This window comes from Sarcophilus harrisii, chromosome 1 (genome assembly GCF_902635505.1).
Source record: "Sarcophilus harrisii chromosome 1, mSarHar1.11, whole genome shotgun sequence".
In the NCBI taxonomy this organism is placed as follows: domain Eukaryota; kingdom Metazoa; phylum Chordata; class Mammalia; order Dasyuromorphia; family Dasyuridae; genus Sarcophilus; species Sarcophilus harrisii.
Window position 1 is genome coordinate 477711607 of NC_045426.1, and position 12694 is coordinate 477724300.

Here is a 12694-nt window from a genome sequence, read left to right on the forward strand (position 1 = left end):
ATTGTTCTATTAAAAAATGATCAGCAGGATGATTTCAGAGAGTCCTGGAGAGACTTACATGAACTGATGCTAAGCGAAATGAACAGAATCAGGTGATCATTATACATGGCAACAACATGATTATATGAGGATCAATTCTGGTGGACTTGCCTTTTTTCAACAATGATTCAGGAACAATGATCTTGTGATGAAGAAAGCCATTTATAACCAGAAAGAGGACTGTGAAAGCCCAGTATGGATTACAACATAGCATTTTCACACTTTTTGTTGTTATTTGCTTGCATTTTATTTTCTTTCTCATTTTTTTTCCTTTTTGATTTGATTTTTCTTGTGCAGCAAGATAATTGTATAAATATGTATGCATATATTGGATTTAACATATTTTACCACGTTTAACATATATTTGTCATCTGGGGAGGGGGGGAGGGAATTGGAATACAAAATTTTGCAAGGGTTAAAGTTGAAAAATTATCCATCATATGTTTTGAAAATAAAAAACTTTATAATAACCCCTCCTTCCCCCCAAGACTTTGTATCAACTTTTCTAATAGGCCAGTTTTCCCTGCCATAATCTTGTTTTTCTTGGATGGTCTTTGTTTGTTTATAATTTTTCTTAATCTTTATCATTTGATTTTTAAAGTCTTTTTTGAGTTCTTCTATAAATTCTCTCTCAGCAGGGAGCCATTTAACTTTACTTTTTAAGATAGAAGCTTTTTTTTTTTTTTTTTTTACTTTAGTATCTTCCTGTGAAGATGAACCCCAGTCTTTCCTATTCCCATAGTAAATTTCTATGGTTAAGTTCTTTCTTTTTTGTCAATTCATTTAAAAAAAATTAGTGTACTGTAAGGGTTCTTTAAATGGGTTGGCAGAGTGCAGCAGGAGGTTTGAATGCCCAGGAAGTAATTTCTGTGGCTAGGTACTGCCCCATGAGCCGGATCCCAGCCATACTGGGATAGCTTCTTAATGGGAAAAAGCTCCCTCTCTGATTGGCTCTGTGTGTGACTTCATAGACCCTTTTTAAACCCACTGCAAGCAAGCAGGTCTCTCTCTTTAACCTGGGGTAGCTGAGCCGAGTGGATGGATAGCCAAGAGAGGTAAGGAGTTTGATAGTGAATATATGGGTCTTCAGACCAGGTGTTCACTAGGGAGTTAACAAGTCAGGGCATTATGTGAACATGTATAATAAAGGCTTTAAGTTTGCACATGGTTGTTCTTGAGCATGCCATTGATTATTAAACTATGATTCAAGAAATCATAGCCAGAGATCTCTGAAGGCCTCAGAGGAGACCAGCTAGGTAGAATTAGTTGACACTGCAAAGATCAGTGACCAGAGATACTCTGATGCCCTGGGAATTAGGAGAGACTGGCAGGGTTAAGTAATAAAATGATATTTTACAATGTACCTACTTCTAATTGTGGATTTTGAGGACTCATGCCTCGAGCGTTACTTCAACTCTCCCCTCTGACCTGTGTATGGCATAGAGAGAGAGATAAGGTGAAGAACTTACAGGAATGTATGAATTCTTTTTCTGTATTTTATTTTCATTATTTCTGTGTTTCCCTTATGACCTGTATAATATGTGCAGGCTCATATTTACTTGAGCCTTGGCAGTTAGAAACCTATTTACTTAACCTGAGCTGATGATATTTATTAGTATTTGAAATTTATCGATATTTAGTCTATTAGTTGGACCACTGTCTGCTTGACTTTCTGTTTCCTAGAAATCAGGAGATTTCAGGGAAACAGAAACCTTCCATTCCAATCTCTCCAAATACCAACAACCAATTAGATGCCTCTCCTTCCCCTCCTCAATGCTCTCTTACTTGTGACGTAATTTCTTATATAAAAGCTATGTATCTTTACTACTTCTTTAGCCCTCCTACTGCGAGCTTCGGTGGGATGGCTCATCTTCCGGAGGTTTTCAATAAACAACTTTTCTGCCTTCTACTGAATGATCTCTGAGTAATCATTTTGGTTAAGGGTCTTCCACATCCGTCACACCTGGAACCCCAGACCAAAAGCTCCTACTCCTGCAAATGCCCACAGGCAATACTATTCCTCCCTGAATGCTTCTGCACTTACTGGTTGTGTGGGCTTCTTCTCACCAGGGCCATTTTTTTGCAAAACTGCTGAGCCTGGTGCTTCTAATCAGCTGAGGTTTCTTAGGCTTCTCAGAATTGGACCCCTGATTTCTCAGGCAGACTGAAAGATTAAAGTTTCTGAGGTTCCTGCAGAGGCTCCACCCAATCCACTTTCCTTCAAGGGTCCTGCTGGATATTTCTGCTGAGGTAGTCTGGAAGTGCTTGTATTTCATACTGGTTAATCCCTGGTCTAGGATCTTTTGGATTATTCAGGGAGGACCCAGTTCTGGCCCAGGTCTTCTTTGTTCTTCATAGGTCTATGTTCTTGTTGAGATACAAATTTGTTCTGTTTGGGAGGGACATCTGGAGAATGTGAATTCTCTTATCTACTCCAACAAGTTCCCAGAATCCTTCCCATCTCTTTTCTTTAAGAAAAAAATGCCAGCAGAAATTTTCACAGTGGTAATGTGGTTGATAATGGTGTTTATAAAAGGATAATATTCCACAAGGAAGTACTTTCTCATTTATGATGATGAATTTTCATACCCTCATTTTACAAAAGAAAAACCATGCCTTGAGTGAGAGGAGTAAATTTTATCATGGTCAAAAGGAAAGTTGTTTCCCAACCCCACCCTACCCTGGGGCTTGGAGAAAAAAAGGTCATTAAACCAATTCTTATTTCCTGAGGTTGTCTTTCCATATGAACATCCCAAGCAAGTTAGTAATTCTTTATAGAGGAACTAATTTTTGCAACAACAGTGAACTTTGAAACAAGGAGGCAATGATATAACTTCAAGCTTCTTTCAAGAGGATTAACTGTATAAAGCTGAAGGAAAGAGCATTCCAGTAAAGCCAAGAGGAAAATATTTCACAGCAGAATAAAATTATGAATAAGTAACAAAGAAGAGAAGTTTCAGATAAAGGACAAGAGAAGGTGAATTTTGGTTAAGTTTCTCCACACATACTCCTTTTAGACAGGTTAATTTATGGTTAAGAATAATGGATCTGCCATATTTAGAAATGCTGAGTTCTCAAGCAAATAATTTTTCCAAGAATAAAAATTTCACTAAAGAAATGAAGGTATCCCTACAATAAATTTATTCCTTTCATTTTTACTATTATCATATAATGAGAAATACAGAGTAGGTAAAATGTACTAAAATACAGTATAATCACAAAATCATTTCTGCAGTTGTGAACATTTCCCATATACCTGTTAAAGAGGCACCTAAAAATCTTTTTCGAAAGTAAAAATTCAATGAATGCCTCCTTGGTGACTGGACAAATCACATAATTTTCTCAGACTTCAGTTTGCTCATTTGCAAAATGAAGGGGGTAATACCATGTGATCTCTGAGGTTATTTCTATTTCTATTCTTTTGATCTTATTGTGTCCAATATTATTTTGGGTTATGACAATTGAGATGAAAGAATTAACTATATATCCAGTTCTTTAGGAGATGATTGAAATTTTAAAAATAAAACTGCTTAATGTTGCTCAGATGATTTTTACATGGATATTCTTAGAATAATGGGGATATTACATCTAAACTTTCCTCATGTATATTTACTAAGAAAAAAAAAAAAGATTAACCACCCTAGTACTAAGTTTAATGTTTGGATTTCTTTTTTTCAGTTTTAGGAGTTCTTGATCTCCATTGAACCCTATGTTTTGAAGAGGTAATTGTGAAAGGCAAATAGAAATAAGTGATGGAGGATAAGAGCAATTATGGCTTTATTCATCACCCCTTTACCTTTCCAAACTAAAATAGCCTTCCCTGACCTTCACACTTCTAGGGGTGTTGCCTTACTCTATTAAAAAATAAATTCATTGTACATAGGGAATGACCTTCTTTTTTATATTTATGAAACTCCTCAGAAGATCCTGGAATCACAATAAAACCTCATTTTTGAAAAATTTGTTTTATTTAAAAAACAGAAAAGGAATACAAAACAAACGAAAGAAAACAAAAGAGAACATCTTCATGTGCCCAGCAGAACATCAGGGAAGATTCAAAACATATAACAACAAATTACCAGATCAGTATATATATGTATGTATATGTAGTAAAGGACATTATATTCATGAATGTCCATCTTTACTTCCTTACAAATTGTTCTTTTGTTCTGTTATACACCCTTTTTTATTCTTTTCCCCCTTTCATCTACCTTCCTCCACCACCTATAAGCATGCTAGTAATTAAGAAAGCGGATATTTATGTTTATATAGATATAGATATATACGCATACATAGACAGACACACCTCACCCCCCCCACCCCATACACACACATATCTTTTCTTTCCCTGTTGACTCTTTGCTTTAATTCTGCTCCTAACTTGCCTTGCTATTATTTAACCTCCCCCCCCCCCAACCTACCCATGGATCCCTCTTTTTTCTACTTTACTAACTTGTCTTCTTCCCTCACCTTTTGCTTCCCCACTTAATCCTCCCTTCTTATTTCTTTATATATGTAGTGTTGCCTATTAAACCCATTCCTGATGTGAATAGGTGTTCAGAACTATGAGCCCTTCTCCCCTTCTCTGTACTTCATTTATATGACATAAATACTATTTTTGCTTTAACTCTGTCTCAATCTTTCTTTTGAGTTGCCCTATTGTTGATGTCAATCTTAAACATGTGATGTTCATTTCCCATTTATAAAAATCATAAACTATTTGTCCTTGTTAAATTACTTGAAATTGATCTTTGTTATTGGCTCTTCTCTGTTAAATTTTTTAAGTTCGTTTGGCTGATAGAAAGTCCTGAAAATCTGCAATTTCTTTAAATGTCCATTTTTTTTCTCATTTAATATTATAGATAATTTTGCTGGTTATGATATTTTTGGCCACAGGCCTAGTTCTTTTGATTGTTGGTAGATATGATTCCAGGACCTGTGATAGTTTATTGTGGCTACTGTTAAATTCTGTATAATTCTAATTGTAACTGCAGCATATTTGATTTTTTTTTCTTGTTCCTTGCAAAAACTTTTCTTTAATCTGGGGGTTTCAAAATTTGGCAATATTGTTCCTATGTATTTTCCGCAAAGGATCTTTTTGAGGTGGTGATTGATGGATATTTTCTATTTCTTCTTTCCTCTCCTGTTCTATTATACCAAGACAATTTTCTTGGATTATTTCCTGCATTATTGTGTCAAGATCTTTTTTTGGTCACAACTGTCAGGCAATCCAATTATTCTTATATTTTCTCTTTTGATCTGTTCTCCAGATCTGTCACTTTTCTTGTGTTTCACAATCTGTTCTATTTTTTTCACTCTTCATAATATGCTTTGTTATTTCTTGGTATCTCATAACTTCACTGAGTTCCCTTGACCAATTCTAATAATTTAGAAAGTTTCATCTTTGAAACTCTGTATCTCCTTTTCTAGTTAGTTAATTTTTTTTCATAATCTTGGGTTTTTTTAGATTTTTTTTTTTTTTTTTTTTTTTTTTTTTTTTTTTTTTTTTTTTTTTTTTTTTTTTTTTTTTTTTTTTTTTTTTTTTTTTTTTTTTTTTTTAGTTTTCTCTCAAGATCTCTCATTTGATTTTTAAGTTCTTTTTTGAGTTCTATAAATTCTCTTTGGCAGGGAGTCATTTCACATTACTCTTTGAGATAGATGCTTTTTTTTACTTCAGTGTTCTTCTGTGAAGATGAACCCCCAGTTTTCCCTGTTCCCATAGTACATTTCTATGGTGGGGTTCTTGCTTCTTTGCCCATTCATTTTTTTTTTTTAAATAAGAGGTATCAGTGTAAGCACCTCTAATCTTGGGGTGGAGGGGCTAGTAGTGCCTTTGGCTTCACCTCAGCTCTGCCCTCTAAAACTCCAAACCAAAAGTTCCACCCTCCAGCAAGTATCTGCAGCCAGCAGAGTCCCTGCCCCACTGCATCAGTATTCTCAGGTGTGCTGGTTCCTTCTCATCCAGGGCCATATCTATGCAGCAGAGCTGGGTCTGGTATTCCTGATCAGCCAAGGTTCAGTCAGTTTTCCCAGACTCAGACCCCCTGATTCCACATGCTGTTTAAGAGGTAAGTTTCTGTGATTCCTGCTGAGACTCCAGCCACATACAAGTAGCTTCCAGAGCTCTCCATTATAATTCTATGGAGTCAGTTTATAGGTGTTTGCATTTCACATGGGTCAATCCCTGGCCCTGAGTCTTTGTTCAGATCTTCTCAAGTTGTATTAAGAGGACTCCTGGATTGGCTAAGATGACAGGAAAAAATAATGATGATTGTTGGAGGGGATGTGGGAAAACTGGGACATTGATGCATTGTTGGTGGAGTTGTGAACGAATCCAACCATTTTGGAGAGTAGTTTGGAACTATGCTCAAAAAGTTATCAAACTGTGCATACCCTTTGATCCAGCAGTGTTACTACTGGGATTATATCCCAAAGAGATTATAAAGAAGGGAAAGGGACCTGTATGTGCACGAATGTTTGTGGCAGCCCTTTTTGTAGTGGCTAGAAACTGGAAACTGAATGGATGTCCATCAGTTGGAGAATGGCTGAATAAATTGTGGTATATGAATATTATGGAATATTACTGTTCTGTAAGAAATGACCAACAGGATGATTTCAGAAAGGCCTGGAGAGACTTACACGAACTGATGCTGAGTGAAATGAGCAGGACCAGGAGATCATTATATACTTCAACAACAATACTAGATGATGACCAGTTCTGATGGATCAGGCCATCCTCAGCAACGAGATCAACCAAATCATTTCTAATGGAGCAGTAATGAACTGAACTAGCTATGCCCAGAAAAAGAACTCTGGGAGATGACTAAAAACCATTACATTGAATTCCCAATCCCTATATTTATGCACACCTGCATTTTTGATTTCCTTCACAAGCTAATTGTACAATAATTCAGAGTCTGATTCTTTTTGTACAGCAAAATAATGTTTTGGTCATGTATACTTATTGTGTATCTAAGTTATATTTTAATATATTTAACATCTACTGGTCATCCTGCCATCTAGGGGAGGGGGTGGGGGGGGTAAGAGGTGAAAAATTGGAACAAGAGGTTTGGCAATTGTTAATGCTGTAAAGTTACCCATGTATATATCCTGTAAATAAAAGGCTATTAAAAAAATAAATAAATAAATAAAAAAGAGGACTCCTGGACCAAGTTTTCTTGATTTTTTGTGAGTCTATGTTTGTCTGAGACAAATTTGTTTTATTTGTGGGGGAAATCTCGAGAGCTTGAAATTTACTAACTTACTCCATCTTCTTCCCAGAATCCTTCCCAAACCTCACTTTTTAAAAGTAAGTCCAGGTGGGATAGTATCATGAAATCAATTTAACATTTTCATCTACCATTCAAAGAGTTTATTAATGTTTTCTATTTATCAAAGTTGATAACCTGAAGCCTCCAGACTAGAGATTTCCCTCCTTCTCTAACCAGTGATCAAGAACTGCATGTCCAGCTCTAACATTCAAGTGTAACAGGTTTTGCTAGACAAGAGTTGCTTCTCTTCAATCCCTTCTTCACACTGAAAACAAGCTTATCACTTACAAACTCACTTATCAACAAGCTATCTATAATATGCCAAGCCTGAATATGCTTTTTTATGGAGAGGAAAGATTATCAAATCAAATTAAAAGAGCAGTTATTAAAACAAAATGAAGAAGCCTTATATGCCAAGTAGGTCCCAGCCAAGATATGTGGAAAGAATGAAAGCGAAAATGTCCTAGGAAACAAATTAAAATCATTCCTATCTTAAATATTGGGTTTGGATAGACCCTGAGGATTGATTTGTTTGGGACTCCCAAGGTCTAGGAAGGCAGCAAATTCACAATTACTCAGTAGAAATTTTTTTTTTTACTTCAAATTGCCTCCCTAATATATATTTTCTTAATACACATTGCTCATTGATTTTTATTGTTCACTCTGAGAAAAGAATTCATAAAATATTTAATCATATTTGTCAGCTTATGTAGAAAATGTTAAAAATATCAAAGTTACACAAGCCTCACAGAGCTTACTGAAAACAGCAAGTTTAAGAAGAAGGCAGTTGATCTAATTAGTTAAACCCACAAATGCCATGTTTCTTGGTACCAACTTGCAGAAAGGACTAGAGATGAGGGATGAGGTGATTTGCTCTTTGAAAACCAAAGAATTTGGAAATTTCTGAGCAATGCTACCTGGTGGCATCAATGCACATCACCATGAGAATGAGTATGAGAAGACCTATCTCTACATTTATTTATTTGAATAGGATCAGGATAATTGTTGCTAGTGCCACCTGGTGATTAAGTTTATTGCACCATCAAAAAAGGAAATTTCATTAGTTTTACTTTGGAAATATTATTGATTTGTAGTGATAACTGCTTCCCCTTCTAATGATCAAAATCATTCATGCTTTGGAATTTTCTAAGAATGAAAGTCAATCTTGCATCCTATAATTTAAAATTTTTCCTATCTTTTCTTTTTTGAAAATTAGGGCATTTGCCCATCTTGAATTCATGATTCAGGAATCACACCAATTTTTTCTTTCAGTATTCTGGGAAGTGCCCCCTAGTCATTTGGATTCACTGAAGGTACGCACTCTCTTAGCATGTCTACTTTTCAATTTGAACTTATTAACCATTTCTCTTATTTGGGCTACTCATTAGCTAGTGTATATTTCATCTTCATTTAATAGAGTTTGATGAATGGCAAATTCTTTTCTTCCTGTTTTTTTCCTGCTTGGTATGTGTAATTCTGTAGTGTTCTGGTTGGTTTTCTGGAGGTCTCTGGACCAGCCTTCATCTTAACTGAGTAATCACCAAATTCTTTATTATCTCCTTCAAGGTCTTGTCTCTTTGCCTAGGACTTGGCTAGCTTTCTTGAAGTCCTCTGGAATGTGTCTTAGTTTCTGTGGGGGAGGCAGGAGGACCACCAAGATGGTCTCTGTCTTGAAGTCGGTCTCAGTCCAAGAGCTGGTGCTCCAGGTTCCAGTCTTCTATCTTCTCAAAGTCTCCGAGTTTGTCTCCGAGCCCTTTTGAGTCTGTCTCTGGCTGAGAGTATATAGCATATAAACTGGGACAATCATTATATCACTAGGGAACCATTATTTGTTGCAAGATTAAATCAATCATACTGAGCTAGAGAACTATTAATCGCCATGCTAAACTAGATAACTATTGTCTTATCAATTCCACTTAGCACCTTGTAAGAATCCTTCTTTCAAGGACAGAGTTCTGGCCTATAACACAATTGTGCCACTAGTCTAGTATGTTGCTGCTTTCAATTCTACTGAAACTTCACCTCAGTGAAGCTACCACAAGTAGCTGTGACTTGGTGCCCAGGAAGGGGACAAAATATGAGCTGTCATTTGAGATCTCATAAAGTCCAATATTTTAAAAAAGACACAAATAAGAGGTAGACCCACCCTAGAAATAACCTTTCCTATTATATCATGGGATAAAAATTTCATAGGGTTGTTCTTACATCTTGTTGGCAGTAAGGAGGAATTTGGAAAGCGAGAATTGCCTTTTTAATAACATCTTCCTCTCTCTCTCTCTCTCTCTCTCTCTCTCTCTCTCTCTCTCTTTTTACAGACCTAGTAATGATATTGCAGTATTAAAGGACTAGAGATGAGGGATGAGGTAATCTGCTCTTTGAAGTCTTATAGATCTTTGGGCATGGTTCCAAATTGTTTTCTAGAATGTTTCACAACTCCATCAACAATGTATTAATTTCCCCATTTTCCCACATTCCCTCCAACATTTAACATTTTCTTTTTGTGTCATATTAGACAATCTGATGTGAGATGGTAAGTTGCTTTGATGAGAACTACTTTATAATATAGTTTAAGATTTAGTGTGACTAGGTAACTTTCCTTCACATTTTTTTTCATTAACTCCCTTGATATTCTTGACTTTTTATTTTTTAGATGAATTTTGTTTGTTTTTTCTAGTTCTATAAAATATTTTTGGTAGCATGATTGAAAGGGCACTGAATAAATAGATCAATATAGATAGAATTTCCATTGTTTTGTATAGGTTTAGCCTACCCATTAACAATGAATGTTTTCTCAATTCTTTAGATCTGTCTTTGTGTAAAAAGTGTTTTAAAATTGTATCATATTGTTCTTGGATTTGACTTGCAAGTAGATCTCCAGGTATTTTATACTGTCTGTACTTATTTTAAATGGGATTTCTCTAGATTCTTACTGTTGGACTTTGTTGGTGAATAAAAATGCTGATGATTTCTATGACTTTATTTTATATCTTTCAATTACATTAAAGTTGTTAACTATTTCAAGTAGTTTTTCATTGATCCTCTAGGATTCTCTAAGTATAAAGTAAAAATATGGAATGCTTCATGGATTTGTATGTCATTTTTGTGCAGGGACCATATTAATATTGTCTGAATCATTCTGATTTTAGTATATGTGCTACTAAAGCCACCAGCCACAGGTATGATCTGTAGTGTTTGAAAGTCATCAAAAATACTGCCATATTTTTTCAAATATGGGCCAGAAAATGTGTGTGTAGGAAATTACCAAAACTGAAGAAAAATGAAAGATTGAAAGGTTCTAAGTTAGGATACAAAGAACATAGCCAGAGCAGGATCTGAAGAACAAATAAGAAAGTAGCAGAAATACCAAAGTTTTAGAAAAGAAATAACAACAGAGGTAATGTTTGGATTTTTCTTTCCTCAAATAAATCTATTTTCTGACTTCTATACTTAATAATCAATCTAGTTTTTAAAAAAATACTTTGCAAAGTGCTTTACAATTATCATTTCATTTGATCCTCAGAAAAATCCTGTGAGATCAAAGTGGTATGGCTGTTCTCATTTTATAGAGGGTAAAACGTCTGAGAAAGATCAAATGATTTCTTGATATTATATAGTGGAATAGAACTTATATTTTCTTGAATCCAAGTTTAGCACTTTATCCATTATACTACCAGGTCAACAACACCATCATTTCCTTTTTCACCTTGACACCAATTTTGATTCCTTCCCTTTCTGTTGTTTCTTCATCTGAAGAGTGGCCAGAGTCTCCATCATCTTTGCCATCATCATCATCATCATCATCTTTTTCTTCATCTTTTTTTCTACTTCTTTCTTCTTTGCCATCATTTTTTAAATATTGGCAATTGCTCTTTTTCATTCCTACTGTCTATTTATTTATTCATTCATTTATTTGTTTCTTTTCCTTCATCAACCCAGAGAATAGCAAAGAACTTAGCTAAATCCTAAGGATTTCCCCCAAGGTAAACAGAGGCTAAATTATTTGTCTGAGCATCACATAGCACCAGGGATAAAATTTGAAACCAAATTTTCCCAACCCCAATGCCAGCAGTCATCATTTCATGCTGTCTCCAATCTGCTGTTAGAATAATTTCTCAAAATACTATTCTGTGCCTAAGCACTTTCCTGCTCAAAAACTTTGAATGGCTTCTTTTAACTATAACATAGTAACAATAGCCAACATTTATGTAGAGTTTAGGGTTTGCCAACAACTTTACATACATTATCTTAATTGACCCACTCAACAGTCCTATAAAGTCATTGCTCTTATTATGCTTAGAAAGGAAATTGAGAATGAGAGGTAAAATCGTTTGCCCATGGTTGTTCAACTAGTGCTATTGATTCAATTCAACAAAATATTGATTAATTACTGCAATATTGGTAGGCATTTTGTTGGTGTTCAGTTGTTCAGTTGTGTCTGACTCTTTGTGACCCCAAACTATAGCATGACAGTAAAATCCATAGGATTTATTTTTAGCAAAGATATTAGAGTATTTTGCAATTTCCTTCTCCAGTGAATTAAGGTAAAGAGAGGTAAAGTGGTTTGCCCAGGGTTACACAGCTAGTAAGTGGTAGTAAGTTAGATTTGAACTCAACTTCCTTTTTATTCCAAGTCCAGTGCTCAAGCCGATTCAGACACTTAATAGCTGTATGACTCTGGACACAATTTGCCTCAGTTTTCTCATCTGTGCAATGAACTGGAGAAGGAAATGATAAGCCACTCCAGTATCTCTGGGGAAAAAAATCATTCCTACCACCACCACCAACAAAAACCCAAATGGGGTCATACAGACTTGGAGATGATTGAAAAAAACCCCACTAAACTAGTAATGTTGTATGAAGGGAAGAGGTATGTAATTATTTTGAAAATATGTGCTAAAAATAGATCATTAATGATTTTCAATGTAAATAGAAGAATTTGTATTTTATCTTTACAGGAAGTGGGAGCAACTAAATCTTCTTGAGCAAAGGAGTGGCATAGTCAAATCTGGATTTTAGAAATGTCATTTTAGCACCTGTGTGCTAAAAGATGAATTGCAGAGAAAAGAGAGTCACCGGAGAATTATTAATTAAGAAGTTATTTTAGTTTTTAAATGAGAGGTGGTAAAGGCTGTGGCATTATTACAGAGAAAAGGATAGATACAAGTTACATTTCAGAGGCCAAATAGAAAAGATTTAACAACTGATTCTATGTAGGCATGAAGAATTAATGGATGACTCCTAGATTTCAAACTGGGATGACTGTAATGATGGCAATAACTTTGACAGAAATATGGAAGTTAGTTATAGGCTTAGAAGGAAGGATAATATAGGGGAGTGGTGAAATATTTTGCTAGATGGTATAGTGTGGCTGATTTCGGTTCAAT

General features: G+C 35.2%; 1 non-coding gene across 1 annotated transcript; it reads right to left on the minus strand.

Moving 5' to 3' along the window:
* Positions 1–10373: 10373 nt before the first annotated feature.
* On the minus strand, positions 10374–10477 carry LOC111719034. The gene has a single exon (XR_002769347.1). It is a non-coding gene; the product is annotated as a U6 spliceosomal RNA (small nuclear RNA).
* Positions 10478–12694: the final 2217 nt, after the last annotated feature.